Genomic DNA, 17,405 nt, shown 5'->3' on the forward strand with positions numbered 1-17,405 from the left:
AATTCCCCTCCAAGTCTCTAAATATGCCGAAAATAAAAAAATGATGAAGTACGATTAGTTTTTTTAGTCTGAACGCGGACAACCGGCATAATTATGGCACTTGCCATAATTTGACTCTCCTAATGGTCCACGAGCCAAGGCAAATTTATTTACCCTGAAAAGTGCCAAAGGTTTGCAAATACTTTTTGTTTTTACATGACAGAAGAGTCCGACAGCAACACTACATCGAGTGAGTGGATGGTGAGCGCCCCCACCTACCACAAAAATGAATGCTAGGGGGCGCCCGGGATTGAACCGGGGACCTCTCGATCTGCATTCGATTGCTCTACCGCTAAGCTACACCCCCGATATGTATGTCCAAAATAATATATGACCTTGGCGCACAGCTTTTCTCTGTATTGTAAGTTTGATTTGCACTCTTGAACAAACGAAGATAATATTCGATTTTTTTTCCATTCTGGAGATTAACTTGATTTATGCATTATATGAGCATACTTTCAAATGCAAATCAAGAATATATATATATATATATATATATATATATATATATATATATATATATATATATATATATATATATATATATATATATATAATTTGTGTAGATTATTTCTTGATTCACATTTGAACGTATACTCATATAATGCATAAATCAAGTTAATCTCTAGAATGGAAAATAAATAGAATATTTTCTTCGTTTGTTTAAGAGTGCAAATCAAACTTATAATACAGAGAAAAGTTTTGTGCCAAGGTCATATAATATTTTGGAAAAAACTTCAGCTTCCGGTGAAACAGATTGAGATCATATCACCAAATCGTCCTAGAAGCTTTGCATGATCTTGAGTGCACACATTAGATGCAGACTTTTTACCGCATCCATTAGAATGAACTGTCAGTGATAAATCCGGTAAATGAGTGAAAAGCCAATAGTGAGGCTATCAGCCAGTAAGCTCAATATTGTTGATGGGGAGGGACATTTTCTTTTCCAAGCTATATCCAGAAAAATGGAATAAGATGCTGTTGATGTGAAAGAAGTAAGATTATGGTGTTAGTGGCAAGAATAATGAGAAACATTTGTTCCTGTCCGTGTGAACTGATACCTTTCTCATGTATACGGTACGTGTATCTGTCACTGTGTTACCTCAGTTAAACATATTATACGTTATGCATCTTTTTCCTTTAGAAGAATCTGGCAATTACGATAAAGGTGTAAGAATCAATAGTGTTCTCTTCATTAAATGTACTAATAGTACATTTTCCCCCAAATTTTCATGGTATGTCTTCAAGTCTGTTGCGTCTATAAAACTGCAAATTTACAGTCAAATCCCCCAATGTAGTATGAATATTTCTTTTTGTGTGTGTTGCCAGTGTGAAACTGTTTGTTGGAGTGAGCATGAACCATTACCAGTTTTTTTTTTTTTTTTACTTTTTTTTTTTTTTTTTTTAGCAAATGATTTCTGTTTTTTATTTTTTCTCAGGGCAAGTTTTTTATATTATATTAAAAAATGGTGAATGGTACTGTGTGGGCCATTAACTTCAACCACCCTCATTCTACCAATACCCGCGGTCTGTCTTTCTGGGTATGACTGGGCAAGAAAAAAGGCCATAAATATAGTAGATGTGCAGTTTCTTCCTGTGTATTGAAAGAAAACATGTAAATTGCACACCTAATTTTACGATATATATGCCGATTTCTCTGAAATCATTATTTCTAAATAATTCTTATTTTGGGAAGGGGGCTGACCCCCCTCCCCCGCAAGAATCAATATGGGGGCCAGTCTCCCTCAAAATTGTATTGTGCAACTTGTAGTAAGATATCAAAGCCATGTCTGTCCTCCTGTTATTGTCTGTGAGAACGTTAAATTTGGTGAGGAATCCTGGCCCACCTAAAAATCATGGCTGGAAAATTGTATATACTAGAAGACCTGAGGAGTAACCAGATGAACTCACTTGGGAAGCTTTATTCATATTTTGTTGCTATTTCTGATAGTTTTTAAATTCTGGGAGGGGGCTAACCCCCCAGTAATCTTTGGGTGGCGGTCACGCTTCCCGAATGTTGCATTATGGATAATAGTCTACTGTACAGCTTGAACTAAGATGTCATATATATTTGCTGTCATTTCACTACTTCTCAGAATATTTTATTTGGTTAGGAAGTTGACCCCCTTAAAAAAAAAAAAAAAAAAAATGGTGGGACACGTTATATAGTGCAAGACAGTATTGTTACGTCCCAGTCCCCACACTGCCACAGGCTGCAACAGCAGTAGTACAGTACAGGAAGGACGTTGCCCAGTGAGTTGTTCTTCTTACGGTCAGCCTTTAGATGTGCAGTACACAAGATCAGCTGAGGCGAAAACAAACACTGGCTCCTTAAAGTTCACTGTCTTTATTTTCCAAATAATTCCACCAGTCGAGCAGGGCAGTACTCCCGAGGTGGATGGAAAGCTGATGACAGGGAGTGCTGGAGCTCCCGTTTCATCAGCCCTCAGGACTAGTTCCTGACCATCCCACTTTGCTGAACTTTTTGTGTCTCAGTTACACAGAGAGTAGGCCAGCATGCTCTCCAGTACAAATTTCTCTAACTATCTACACCAAACTACATGCACAGTACATACTACACTTCCTATTCAGATTCAATTAAAATGGCGTCTCTTCACCAAGCCTCGGAGTCCCCAGAGGGGGGAACATAAATGCCCCGACCATCCGCCCCTATCCCGGTGCCGACTCGAGGTGCCTGGAACCACTGTCTGACTCTCATCTTCTTCATTTCTGCAACATTCGTGGCCTTTCCTCTACTTTTCGCTCTGTTGAGCACCACCTCTTCTCCTCTAAACCTCACCTTCTTTTTCTAACGGAGACTCAGCTGTCTGAGGCAACTGACAGCAAACTCTTTTCTGTATCCTCCTACTTTCTCTATACTCATTTCAAAGCCAAAGGTGGCTGTTGTGTATATATACGCAACGACTTATCTTGCTCTCGTGTTCCTGAACTCGATTCTTCTGAATTCTCTACACTCTGGCTTCGGCTTTCCAGTCATTCTCTGACTAAATATATCTGTGCTGTTTACTTATCCCATAATTCTACTGCCTATCAAAAATTCTTCGAGTATCTTACTTCTACAATGGAACACATTCTATCCATTTCTCCTTTCGCTGAAATCTCCATTCTAGGAGATTTCAATGTTCACCACCACCTTTGGCTCTCCTCTCCTTTCACGGATCCACCTGGTGAACAAGCCTACATCTTTTCTATCCTTAATGACCTAGAGCAGCTTGTACAGCACCCTACCCGTATCCCTGACCGCCTTGGAGAGAGCCCCAACATACTTGACCTCTTCCTCACAACTAATCCTTCTGCTTACGATGTTAATCTTTACTCTCTGTTGGGCTCCTCCGATCACAACCTTATTACGTTAATCTGTCCTATCACTCCGGTACGGCCTGCAAACCCTCCAGGGAAACGTCGTCTGTGGCATTTTGGAGCCGCGGACTGGGAGGCCCTCAGGCAGTACTTCTTTGATTTTCCCTATAATTATTATTGCTTCCATGGCCGGGAGCCATCTGAGTGTGCCTTGCGCATTATGGAGGTTATTCTCTCGGGCATGGAAGCATACATTCCTTTCTCATATCCTTTGACTAACGCAAGAAAGCCTTGGTTTAATCACGCTTGTTCTAATGCTGTCCGCAACAAGGAGAGGGCCTACAAAAGGTACCGGAGCCAACCCACCCCTGAATCACATCATCTTTACGTTTCTGCCCGGAATCGTGCTAAGTCTGTTCTTCGCTCTACTAAAAAAAATTTCATCCATACTAAATGCTCTCAACTCTCCAACTCGAATTCTTCCCGCTCCTTCTGGCACCTTGCCAAAAATCTTTCTAACAACTTTACCTCATCATCCTTCCCTCCTCTTTTCTACTCTGATGGTTCTGTAGCTATTTCTTCTACTGATAAAGCAGATCTCTTCACACAGACTTTCTCCTCCAATTCCATCTTAGACGATTCCGGTGCTGTTCCTCAATCTCTTCCCTCCTCTGACTTCCTCATGGCTGACATTAAAATTTCTTCAGTTGATGCATTTTCTGCCATCGCTGGCCTCGGTACTAACAAGGCATATGAGCCTGATGGGGTCCCTCCTGTTGTTCTCATGAACTGTGCTGCAGTGCTTACACCCTGCCTAGGCAAACTCTTTCGCCTTTGTCTTTCAACTTGTACCTTTCCTTCTTGCTGGAAGTTTGCTCTCATTCAGCCAGTCCCAAAGAAGGATGACCACTCCCAACCCTCCAACTATCGTCCAATTTCTTTAACGTCTTGTGTTTCAAAAGTTTTCAAGTCAATTCTCAATAGAAAAATTTTAAAGAATCTTTCCTATCACAACCTTCTTTCCGATCGTCAGTACGGGTTCCGTCAGGGACGCTCCACTGGCGGTCTTCTCACCTACCTTTCAGACTCCTGGTCATCCTCCTTTCAGGACTTCGGTGAAAGCTTTGCCATTGCACTTGACATCTCAAAGGCTTTCGATCGAGTCTGGCATAAATCTTTAATTTCCAAACTGCCCTCCTACGGTTTCCATCCTTCTATCTGTGCCTTCATCGCTAGCTTCCTTTCTGGTCGTTCTATAGCCGCTGTTGTAGACGGCCATCGTTCTTCTCCTAGATCTATCAACAGTGGTGTTCCTCAGGGCTCTGTCCTATCACCAACTCTCTTACTTTTATTCATCAATGATCTTCTAAGCTGTACATCTAACCCTATCCACTCATACGCTGATGACTCCACCCTTCACCCTTCCATTCGGTTCCCGCAACGCCCATCTCAATAGTTACTTCAACAAACAAGGGATGAGGCTATGGCATACCTAATGTCTGACTTGGCTCGTATCTCTGACTGGAGTAAAAAAAATCTAGTTGTTTTTAACGCATCTAAGACTCAGTTCTTACACCTATCAACCCGACAAAATCTTCCACAGGTATACCCACTAATGTTTAATAATATTCAGCTTAATCCTGCATCATCCTTGAACATGCTTGGGGTTTCATTTACTCGGGACTTATCTTGCAAAGATCATATTACATCTCTTGTAAAATCTGCTTCCAAGAGATTGGGTGTGCTAAGCCGACTCCACTCTTTCCTTACCCCTGCACAATTGTTGACTCTATACAGGGGTTTTATCCGCCCCTGTGTGGAGTACAACTTTCATGTGTGGGGAGGCTCCCCACATACAGCTCTTCTCAATAGGGTGGAGTCAAAGGCTTTTTGACTCTGTCCTCCTCTTACTGACTCCCTTCAACCTCTGTCTCTTCGCCGCACTGTTGCATCTTTATTTCTTTTTTATCGCTACTTTAATGGTCACTGCTCCTCTGAACTGTCTGCTTGCATTCCTCCACCTCTACGACGGGCGCGTAGCACCAGTCTGGCAGCAAACTCTCATCCCTTTTCTGTCCAACTCTCTAATGCAAGAGTTAACCGTTACTCCCAGTCTTCCATTTATGCAACAGGTCAGCTCTGGAACTGTCTCCCTCTGTCTGTATTTCCTGCTGCCTATGATCTCCAGTCTTTCAAACGCAGTGTGTCCAGGCATCTCAAAATGATCAGATCTTGAATTTGGCTCTCTATTGTATTTTGTTTTTCTCTTGGAGGGAACTGTTACTGCGGGCTCATGGCCTTTGGTTCCTTCTTCCTCGCATAAAAAAAAAAAACTTCACTGTTCTCACAAGCACTGGAGCTATACACACTTTACTGACTGCAGTTACACTTAATGTTTAATAACACTACACAGTTAGTACACATAATGCTTGCTAACACTTCACTTATTACACAAGTACTGAAAATAATCTTCACTGACAATAATTACACTGAATACACTTCACTGTCTTCTCAAGTTCCACTGATATACAAACTTCAATAACGCGTCACTGTTTGCCACTGTTTTCACAAGTACCATAAATATACAACCTTCACTGACACTGACACTGCAGCAAAACCGACTGACCTGAAATCTGACTAAACGCCAAACTGACTTGACATCTCTCTAAACTCTTTATAATCTCTATCCCATCCTTATATAAGCTTGCATTGTTCTAGAAACGTCCACTTCTCCAACTTTCTAGGACATACTGTCTTGCATCAGCCCCTAGCAACAACAGTTACCAACTACAAGACATCAAAACATTCTAGAGTTCTCACATTACATAACACTCTAAATCATTAACCATACGAACTTGAATTACATAATTTAACAAGCAATTACTTAAATAAAATATTATAAAGGAAAAGAGCACAAAAATAAATGAATGTTTAACTTACGAAATAACTACGCTCACAAACACCAGGCAAATTGGCAACTCTGACGACTCGTACCGAAACTTACAGTACCAGAAACGTCTCGAAGGTACGAGACTACCTAACTGGCAAAATCCCCTTCATAACAGTCTCAAGGAACCAGACAAACTGACCTAAGATATATCGTTGAAATCCATGTCTTCCCTTTCCCCCGTTTCTGATCGTTTTTATTTTTGCGAGGATGGCTGCTCTCCAAATATCACATTACGAACGAAGGTCCATTGTAAGGCATGTATAAAGATGTTAAAACCATATCTGACTTCCTTTCATTACTTCTGAGAATTTTGAATTTGTTGAGGGAGGCTGACCCTCACTAAAATACATAACTACAGAATTGTTTTTAGTGGAAAAACTTCCCAGCAACCACCTAGACTCACGTAGGAAGTTTCATTGAAATCCATCAAATAGCCTAGGAGGGGTTCAAGCAGCATACACACACACACACACACACACACACACACACACACACACACACACACACACACACACACACACACAGCCTGAATGTAGCGCAACGTTCTAGGGTACATTTCCTAAAACGACACCATCCTGCATCGCAAGGTTGATAATTAAGTACATAATTGATACAATTTTGCAAGCGTAATACATGGTAGTCTGTGTGCCGAAACTATTGTGGCAAAGGGGATGACACGTTTTTAAGACAGTCGTGATTGCCTTTATGAATAAACACATGCATTTGTTAACTTAATATATGTTTTATATCAAACTGGCAAGGAATGTAAATTTGTTCAGCACTGCACAGCTTAGAACAATGATAACGCTACTGTGTATGACTGAGAATGTGGTGGCTATCTTTTCTTCTTTCTTGTCATAACATGCAACTTTTCCAACCAGTCTTGGAAGTTGTAATCTGTACCTCCTATGTTCTCGGTTTATTATGGCCTTTGGTTCCATAGTGAACGAAAAAGGAAAGGAACAAATAAAAAATCTTTGCAATTTTTAGGATAATTCAGGGAGTTTGTGTTGACAATATATTCTTAGAATAAACAATAATATTCACATCGACAAGGACGAAAGCGAAAACCACTTTAACAGGGCTGTCTCTTAGTAATTAAAAAATTATGTATGCTAATACACATATACTGTAGATAAACGCAAACTGGGATTTCACAATGCTTATCATAAATTGTAATAATGTGTATAGTATACATCTATCCATATCGTAGAATTCCCCTCTAAGTCTCTAAATATGCCGAAAATAAAAAAATGATGAAGTACGATTAGTTTTTTTAGTCTGAACGCGGACAACCGGCATAATTATGGCACTTGCCATAATTTGACTCTCCTAATGGTCCACGAGCCAAGGCAAATTTATTTACCCTGAAAAGTGCCAAAGGTTTGCAAATACTTTTTGTTTTTACATGACAGAAGAGTCCGACAGCAACACTACATCGAGTGAGTGGATGGTGAGCGCCCCCACCTACCACAAAAATGAATGCTAGGGGGCGCCCGGGATTGAACCGGGGACCTCTCGATCTGCATTCGATTGCTCTACCGCTAAGCTACACCCCCGATATGTATGTCCAAAATAATATATGACCTTGGCGCACAGCTTTTCTCTGTATTGTAAGTTTGATTTGCACTCTTGAACAAACGAAGATAATATTCGATTTTTTTTCCATTCTGGAGATTAACTTGATTTATGCATTATATGAGCATACTTTCAAATGCAAATCAAGAATATATATATATATATATATATATATATATATATATATATATATATACTGTATATATATATATATATATATATATATATATATATATAATAATAATAATTTGTGTAGATTATTTCTTGATTCACATTTGAACGTATACTCATATAATGCATAAATCAAGTTAATCTCTAGAATGGAAAATAAATAGAATATTTTCTTCGTTTGTTTAAGAGTGCAAATCAAACTTATAATACAGAGAAAAGTTTTGTGCCAAGGTCATATAATATTTTGGAAAAAACTTCAGCTTCCGGTGAAACAGATTGAGATCATATCACCAAATCGTCCTAGAAGCTTTGCATGATCTTGAGTGCACACATTAGATGCAGACTTTTTACCGCATCCATTAGAATGAACTGTCAGTGATAAATCCGGTAAATGAGTGAAAAGCCAATAGTGAGGCTATCAGCCAGTAAGCTCAATATTGTTGATGGGGAGGGACATTTTCTTTTCCAAGCTATATCCAGAAAAATGGAATAAGATGCTGTTGATGTGAAAGAAGTAAGATTATGGTGTTAGTGGCAAGAATAATGAGAAACATTTGTTCCTGTCCGTGTGAACTGATACCTTTCTCATGTATACGGTACGTGTATCTGTCACTGTGTTACCTCAGTTAAACATATTATACGTTATGCATCTTTTTCCTTTAGAAGAATCTGGCAATTACGATAAAGGTGTAAGAATCAATAGTGTTCTCTTCATTAAATGTACTAATAGTACATTTTCCCCAAATTTTCATGGTATGTCTTCAAGTCTGTTGCGTCTATAAAACTGCAAATTTACAGTCAAATCCCCCAATGTAGTATGAATATTTCTTTTTGTGTGTGTTGCCAGTGTGAAACTGTTTGTTGGAGTGAGCATGAACCATTACCAGTTTTTTTTTTTTTTTTTTTTTTTTTTTTTTTTTTTTTTTTTTAGCAAATGATTTCTGTTTTTTATTTTTTCTCAGGGCAAGTTTTTTATATTATATTAAAAAATGGTGAATGGTACTGTGTGGGCCATTAACTTCAACCACCCTCATTCTACCAATACCCGCGGTCTGTCTTTCTGGGTATGACTGGGCAAGAAAAAAGGCCATAAATATAGTAGATGTGCAGTTTCTTCCTGTGTATTGAAAGAAAACATGTAAATTGCACACCTAATTTTACGATATATATGCCGATTTCTCTGAAATCATTATTTCTAAATAATTCTTATTTTGGGAAGGGGGCTGACCCCCCTCCCCCGCAAGAATCAATATGGGGGCCAGTCTCCCTCAAAATTGTATTGTGCAACTTGTAGTAAGATATCAAAGCCATGTCTGTCCTCCTGTTATTGTCTGTGAGAACGTTAAATTTGGTGAGGAATCCTGGCCCACCTAAAAATCATGGCTGGAAAATTGTATATACTAGAAGACCTGAGGAGTAACCAGATGAACTCACTTGGGAAGCTTTATTCATATTTTGTTGCTATTTCTGATAGTTTTTAAATTCTGGGAGGGCTAACCCCCCAGTAATCTTTGGGTGGCGGTCACGCTTCCCGAATGTTGCATTATGGATAATAGTCTACTGTACAGCTTGAACTAAGATGTCATATATATTTGCTGTCATTTCACTACTTCTCAGAATATTTTATTTGGTTAGGAAGTTGACCCCCTTAAAAAAAAAAAAAAAAAAATGGTGGGACACGTTATATAGTGCAAGACAGTATTGTTACGTCCCAGTCCCCACACTGCCACAGGCTGCAACAGCAGTAGTACAGTACAGGAAGGACGTTGCCCAGTGAGTTGTTCTTCTTACGGTCAGCCTTTAGATGTGCAGTACACAAGATCAGCTGAGGCGAAAACAAACACTGGCTCCTTAAAGTTCACTGTCTTTATTTTCCAAATAATTCCACCAGTCGAGCAGGGCAGTACTCCCGAGGTGGATGGAAAGCTGATGACAGGGAGTGCTGGAGCTCCCGTTTCATCAGCCCTCAGGACTAGTTCCTGACCATCCCACTTTGCTGAACTTTTTGTGTCTCAGTTACACAGAGAGTAGGCCAGCATGCTCTCCAGTACAAATTTCTCTAACTATCTACACCAAACTACATGCACAGTACATACTACACTTCCTATTCAGATTCAATTAAAATGGCGTCTCTTCACCAAGCCTCGGAGTCCCCAGAGGGGGGAACATAAATGCCCCGACCATCCGCCCCTATCCCGGTGCCGACTCGAGGTGCCTGGAACCACTGTCTGACTCTCATCTTCTTCATTTCTGCAACATTCGTGGCCTTTCCTCTACTTTTCGCTCTGTTGAGCACCACCTCTTCTCCTCTAAACCTCACCTTCTTTTTCTAACGGAGACTCAGCTGTCTGAGGCAACTGACAGCAAACTCTTTTCTGTATCCTCCTACTTTCTCTATACTCATTTCAAAGCCAAAGGTGGCTGTTGTGTATATATACGCAACGACTTATCTTGCTCTCGTGTTCCTGAACTCGATTCTTCTGAATTCTCTACACTCTGGCTTCGGCTTTCCAGTCATTCTCTGACTAAATATATCTGTGCTGTTTACTTATCCCATAATTCTACTGCCTATCAAAAATTCTTCGAGTATCTTACTTCTACAATGGAACACATTCTATCCATTTCTCCTTTCGCTGAAATCTCCATTCTAGGAGATTTCAATGTTCACCACCACCTTTGGCTCTCCTCTCCTTTCACGGATCCACCTGGTGAACAAGCCTACATCTTTTCTATCCTTAATGACCTAGAGCAGCTTGTACAGCACCCTACCCGTATCCCTGACCGCCTTGGAGAGAGCCCCAACATACTTGACCTCTTCCTCACAACTAATCCTTCTGCTTACGATGTTAATCTTTACTCTCTGTTGGGCTCCTCCGATCACAACCTTATTACGTTAATCTGTCCTATCACTCCGGTACGGCCTGCAAACCCTCCAGGGAAACGTCGTCTGTGGCATTTTGGAGCCGCGGACTGGGAGGCCCTCAGGCAGTACTTCTTTGATTTTCCCTATAATTATTATTGCTTCCATGGCCGGGAGCCATCTGAGTGTGCCTTGCGCATTATGGAGGTTATTCTCTCGGGCATGGAAGCATACATTCCTTTCTCATATCCTTTGACTAACGCAAGAAAGCCTTGGTTTAATCACGCTTGTTCTAATGCTGTCTGCAACAAGGAGAGGGCCTACAAAAGGTACCGGAGCCAACCCACCCCTGAATCACATCATCTTTACGTTTCTGCCCGGAATCGTGCTAAGTCTGTTCTTCGCTCTACTAAAAAATTTCATCCATACTAAATGCTCTCAACTCTCCAACTCGAATTCTTCCCGCTCCTTCTGGCACCTTGCCAAAAATCTTTCTAACAACTTTACCTCATCATCCTTCCCTCCTCTTTTCTACTCTGATGGTTCTGTAGCTATTTCTTCTACTGATAAAGCAGATCTCTTCACACAGACTTTCTCCTCCAATTCCATCTTAGACGATTCCGGTGCTGTTCCTCAATCTCTTCCCTCCTCTGACTTCCTCATGGCTGACATTAAAATTTCTTCAGTTGATGCATTTTCTGCCATCGCTGGCCTCAGTACTAACAAGGCATATGAGCCTGATGGGGTCCCTCCTGTTGTTCTCATGAACTGTGCTGCAGTGCTTACACCCTGCCTAGGCAAACTCTTTCGCCTTTGTCTTTCAACTTGTACCTTTCCTTCTTGCTGGAAGTTTGCTCTCATTCAGCCAGTCCCAAAGAAGGATGACCACTCCCAACCCTCCAACTATCGTCCAATTTCTTTAACGTCTTGTGTTTCAAAAGTTTTCAAGTCAATTCTCAATAGAAAAATTTTAAAGAATCTTTCCTATCACAACCTTCTTTCCGATCGTCAGTACGGGTTCCGTCAGGGACGCTCCACTGGCGGTCTTCTCACCTACCTTTCAGACTCCTGGTCATCCTCCTTTCAGGACTTCGGTGAAAGCTTTGCCATTGCACTTGACATCTCAAAGGCTTTCGATCGAGTCTGGCATAAATCTTTAATTTCCAAACTGCCCTCCTACGGTTTCCATCCTTCTATCTGTGCCTTCATCGCTAGCTTCCTTTCTGGTCGTTCTATAGCCGCTGTTGTAGACGGCCATCGTTCTTCTCCTAGATCTATCAACAGTGGTGTTCCTCAGGGCTCTGTCCTATCACCAACTCTCTTACTTTTATTCATCAATGATCTTCGAAGCTGTACATCGAACCCTATCCACTCATACGCTGATGACTCCACCCTTCACCCTTCCATTCGGTTCCCGCAACGCCCATCTCAATAGTTACTTCAACAAACAAGGGATGAGGCTATGGCATACCTAATGTCTGACTTGGCTCGTATCTCTGACTGGAGTAAAAAAAATCTAGTTGTTTTTAACGCATCTAAGACTCAGTTCTTACACCTATCAACCCGACAAAATCTTCCACAGGTATACCCACTAATGTTTAATAATATTCAGCTTAATCCTGCATCATCCTTGAACATGCTTGGGGTTTCATTTACTCGGGACTTATCTTGCAAAGATCATATTACATCTCTTGTAAAATCTGCTTCCAAGAGATTGGGTGTGCTAAGCCGACTCCACTCTTTCCTTACCCCTGCACAATTGTTGACTCTATACAGGGGTTTTATCCGCCCCTGTGTGGAGTACAACTCTCATGTGTGGGGAGGCTCCCCACATACAGCTCTTCTCAATAGGGTGGACTCAAAGGCTTTTCGTCTCATTAACTCTCCTCCTCTTACTGACTCCCTTCAACCTCTGTCTCTTCGCCGCACTGTTGCATCTTTATTTCTTTTTTATCGCTACTTTAATGGTCACTGCTCCTCTGAACTGTCTGCTTGCATTCCTCCACCTCTACGACGGGCGCGTAGCACCAGTCTGGCAGCAAACTCTCATCCCTTTTCTGTCCAACTCTCTAATGCAAGAGTTAACCGTTACTCCCAGTCCTTCATTTATGCAACAGGTCAGCTCTGGAACTGTCTCCCTCTGTCTGTATTTCCTGCTGCCTATGATCTCCAGTCTTTCAAACGCAGTGTGTCCAGGCATCTCAAAATGATCGGATCTTGAATTTGGCTCTCTATTGTATTTTGTTTTTCTCTTGGAGGGAACTGTTACTGCGGGCTCATGGCCTTTGGTTCCTTCTTCCTCGCATAAAAAAAAAACTTCACTGTTCTCACAAGCACTGGAGCTATACACACTTTACTGATTGCAGTTACACTTAATGTTTAACAACACTTCACAGTTAGTACACATAATGCTTGCTAACACTTCACTTATTACACAAGTACTGAAAATAATCTTCACTGACAGTAATTACACTGAATACACTTCACTGTCTTCTCAAGTTTCACTGATATACAAACTTCAATAACCCGTCACTGTTTGCCACTGTTTTCACAAGTACCAAAAATATACAACCTTCACTGACACTGACACTGCAGCAAAACCGACTGACCTGAAACCTGACTAAACTCCAAACTGACTTGACACCTCACTAAACTTGTTATAATCTCTATCCCATCCTTATATAAGCTTGCATTGTTCTAGAAACGTCCACTTCTCCAACATTCTAGGACATACTGTCTTGCATCAGCCCCTAGCAACAACAGTTACCAACTACAAGACATCAAAACATTCTAGAGTTCTCACATTACATAACACTCTAAATCATTAACCATACGAACTTGAATTACATAATTTAACAAGCAATTACTTAAATAAAATATTATAAAGGAAAAGAGCACAAAAATAAATGAATGTTTAACTTACGAAATAACTACGCTCACAAACACCAGGCAAATTGGCAACTCTGACGACTCGTACCGAAACTTACAGTACCAGAAACGTCTCGAAGGTACGAGACTACCTAACTGGCAAAATCCCCTTCATAACAGTCTCAAGGAACCAGACAAACTGACCTAAGAAATATCGTTGAAATCCATGTCTTCCCTTTCCCCCGTTTCTGATCGTTTTTATTTTTGCGAGGATGGCTGTTCTCCAAATATCACATTACGCACGAGGGTCCATTGTAAGGCATGTATTAAGATGTTAAAACCATATCTGACTTCCTTTCATTACTTCTGAGAATTTTGAATTTGGTGAGGGAGGCTGACCCTCACTAAAATACATAACTACAGAATTGTTTTTAGTGGAAAAACTTCCCAGCAACCACCTAGACTCACGTAGGAAGTTTCATTCAAATCCATCAAATAGGCTAGGAGGGGTTCAAGCAGCATACACACACACACACACACACACACACACACACACACACACACACACACACACACACACACACACACACAGCCTGAATCTAGCGCAACGTTCTAGGGCACATTTCCTAAAACGACACCATCCTGCATCGCAAGGTTGATAATTAAGTACATAATTGATACAATTTTGCAAGTGAACAGTAGCAAAGCGTAATACATGGTAGTCTGTGTGCCGAAGCTATTGTGGCAAAGGGGATGACACGTTTTTAAGACAGTCGTGATTGCCTTTATGAATAAACACATGCATTTGTTAACTTAATATTTGTTTTATATCAAACTGGCAAGGAATGTAAATTTGTTCAGCACTGCACAGCTTAGAACAATGATAACGCTACTGTGTAAGACTGAGAATGTGGTGGCTATCTTTTCTTCTTTCTTGTCATAACATGCAACTTTTCCAACCAGTCTTGGAAGTTGTAATCTGTACCTCCTATGTTCTCGGTTTATTATGGCCTTTGGTTCCATAGTGCACGAAAAAGGAAAGGAACAAATAAAAAATCTTTGCAATTTTTAGGATAATTCAGGGAGTTTGTGTTGACAATATATTCTTAGAATACACAATAATATTCACATCGACAAGGACGAAAGCGAAAACCAGTTTAAGAGGGCTGTCTCTTAGTAATTAAAAAATTATGTATGCTAATACACATATACTGTAGATAAACGCAAACTGGGATTATCACAATGCTTATCATAAATTGTAATAATGTGTATAGTATACATCTATCCATATCGTGGAATCCCCCTCTAAGTCTCTAAATATGCCGAAAATAAAAAAATGATGAAGTACGATTAGTTTTCCTAGTCTGAACGCGGACAACCGGCATAATTATGGCACTTGCCATAATTTGACTCTCCTAATGGTCCACGAGCCAAGGCAAATTTATTTACCCTGAAAAGTGCCAAAGGTTTGCAAATACTTTTTGTTTTTACATGACAGAAGAGTCCGACAGCAACACTACATCGAGTGAGTGGATGGTGAGCGCCCCCACCTACCACAAAAATGAATGCTAGGGGGCGCCCGGGATTGAACCGGGGACCTCTCGATCTGCACTCGATTGCTCTACCGCTAAGCTACACCCCCGATATGTATGTCCAAAATATTATATGACCTTGGCGCACAGCTTTTCTCTGTATTGTAAGTTTGATTTGCACTCTTGAACAAACGAAGATAATATTCGATTTTTTTTTCCATTCTGGAGATTAACTTGATTTATGCATTATATGAGCATACTTTCAAATGTAAATCAAGAAAATATCTATCTATCTATTGCCAGACGCCTCAATCCCGTTTGGGGTGGCCACAAACAAATCGCCTCCAAGTCACCCTGTCCCCCGCCATTTCACTGCCCTGCTCCCAACTCACCCCCCCCTCTCTCATATAACTCTCCACCCCATCCCTCCATCTCATCCTCGGTCTCCCCCTCCCTCTTCCACCCTCCACCTCACTCACATACACTCTCTTCGTCAGTCTTTCACCCTCCATCCTCTCCACATATATATATATATATATATATATATATATATATATATATATATATATATATCTTCTAAATAAACAAGAAGAATATATATATATATATATATATATATATATATATATATATATATATATATATATATATATATATATATATATATATATATATATTCTTGATTTACATTTGAAAGTATGCTCATATAATGCATAAATCAAGTTAATCTCCAGAATGGAAAAAAAATCGAATATTATCTTCGTTTGTTCAAGAGTGCAAATCAAACTTACAATACAGAGAAAAGCTGTGCGCCAAGGTCATATAATATTTTGGACATACATATCGGGGGTGTAGCTTAGCGGTAGAGCAATCGAGTACTGTCTTGCATCAGCCCCTAGCAACAACAGTTACCAACTACAAGACATCAAAACATTCTAGAGTTCTCACATTACATAACACTCTAGATCATTAACCATACGAACTTGAATTACATAATTTAACAAGCAATTACTTAAATAAAATATTATAAAGGAAATGAGCACAAAAATAAATGAATGTTTAACTTACCAAATAACTACGCTCTCAAACACCAGGCAAATTGGCAACTCTGACGACTCGTACCGAAACTTACAGTACCAGAAACGTCTCGAAGGTACGAGACTACCTAACTGGCAAAATCCCCTTCATAACAGTCTCAAGGAACCAGACAAACTGACGTAAGAAATATCGTTGAAATCCATGTCTTCCTTTTCCCCCGTTTCTGATCGTTTTTATTTTTGCGAGGATGGCTGTTCTCCAAATATCACATTACGGACGAGGGTCCATTGTAAGGCATGTATTAAGATGTTAAAACCATATCTGACTTTCTTTCATTACTTCTGAGAATTTTGAATTTGGTGAGGGAGGCTGACCCTCACTAAAATACATAACTACAGAATTGTTTTTAGTGGAAAAACTTCCCAGCAACCACCTAGACTCACGTAGGAAGTTTCATTCAAATCCATCAAATAGCCTAGGAGGAGTTCAAGCAGCATACACACACACACACACACACACACACACACACACACACACACACACACACACACACACACAGCCTGAATCTAGCGCAACGTTCTAGGGCACATTTCCTAAGACGACACCATCCTGCATCGCAAGGTTGATAATTAAGTACATAATTGATACAATTTTGCAAGTGAACAGTAGCAAAGCGTAATACATGGTAGTCTGTGTGCCGAAGCTATTGTGGCAAAGGGGATGACACGTTTTTAAGACAGTCGTGATTGCCTTTATGAATAAACACATGCATTTGTTAAGTTAATATTTGTTTTATATCAAACTGGCAAGGAATGTAAATTTGTTCAGCACTGCACAGCTTAGAACAATGATAACGCTACTGTGTAAGACTGAGAATGTGGTGGCTATCTTTTCTTCTTTCTTGTCATAACATGCAACTTTTCCAACCAGTCTTGGAAGTTGTAATCTGTACCTCCTATGTTCTCGGTTTATTATGGCCTTTGGTTCCATAGTGCACGAAAAAGGAAAGGAAAAAATAAAAAATCTTTGCAATTTTTAGGATAATTCA

General features: G+C 40.2%; 3 non-coding genes across 3 annotated transcripts; all 3 read right to left on the reverse strand.

The window, feature by feature from the left end:
- Positions 1 to 274: 274 nt before the first annotated feature.
- TRNAC-GCA (transfer RNA cysteine (anticodon GCA)) lies at positions 275 to 346 on the reverse strand. The gene has a single exon. It is a non-coding gene; the product is annotated as a tRNA-Cys (tRNA).
- Positions 347 to 7,797: 7,451 nt separating this feature from the next.
- On the reverse strand, positions 7,798 to 7,869 carry TRNAC-GCA (transfer RNA cysteine (anticodon GCA)). Its single transcript has one exon. It is a non-coding gene; the product is annotated as a tRNA-Cys (tRNA).
- A 7,488-nt stretch (positions 7,870 to 15,357) lies between these two features.
- Positions 15,358 to 15,429, reverse strand: TRNAC-GCA (transfer RNA cysteine (anticodon GCA)). The gene has a single exon. It is a non-coding gene; the product is annotated as a tRNA-Cys (tRNA).
- Positions 15,430 to 17,405: the final 1,976 nt, after the last annotated feature.

This window comes from Coenobita brevimanus, chromosome 116, assembly GCF_032717465.1.
Source record: "Coenobita brevimanus isolate Jiangsu-jjx chromosome 116, ASM3271746v2, whole genome shotgun sequence".
NCBI classification, from domain to species: Eukaryota; Metazoa; Arthropoda; class Malacostraca; order Decapoda; family Coenobitidae; genus Coenobita; species Coenobita brevimanus.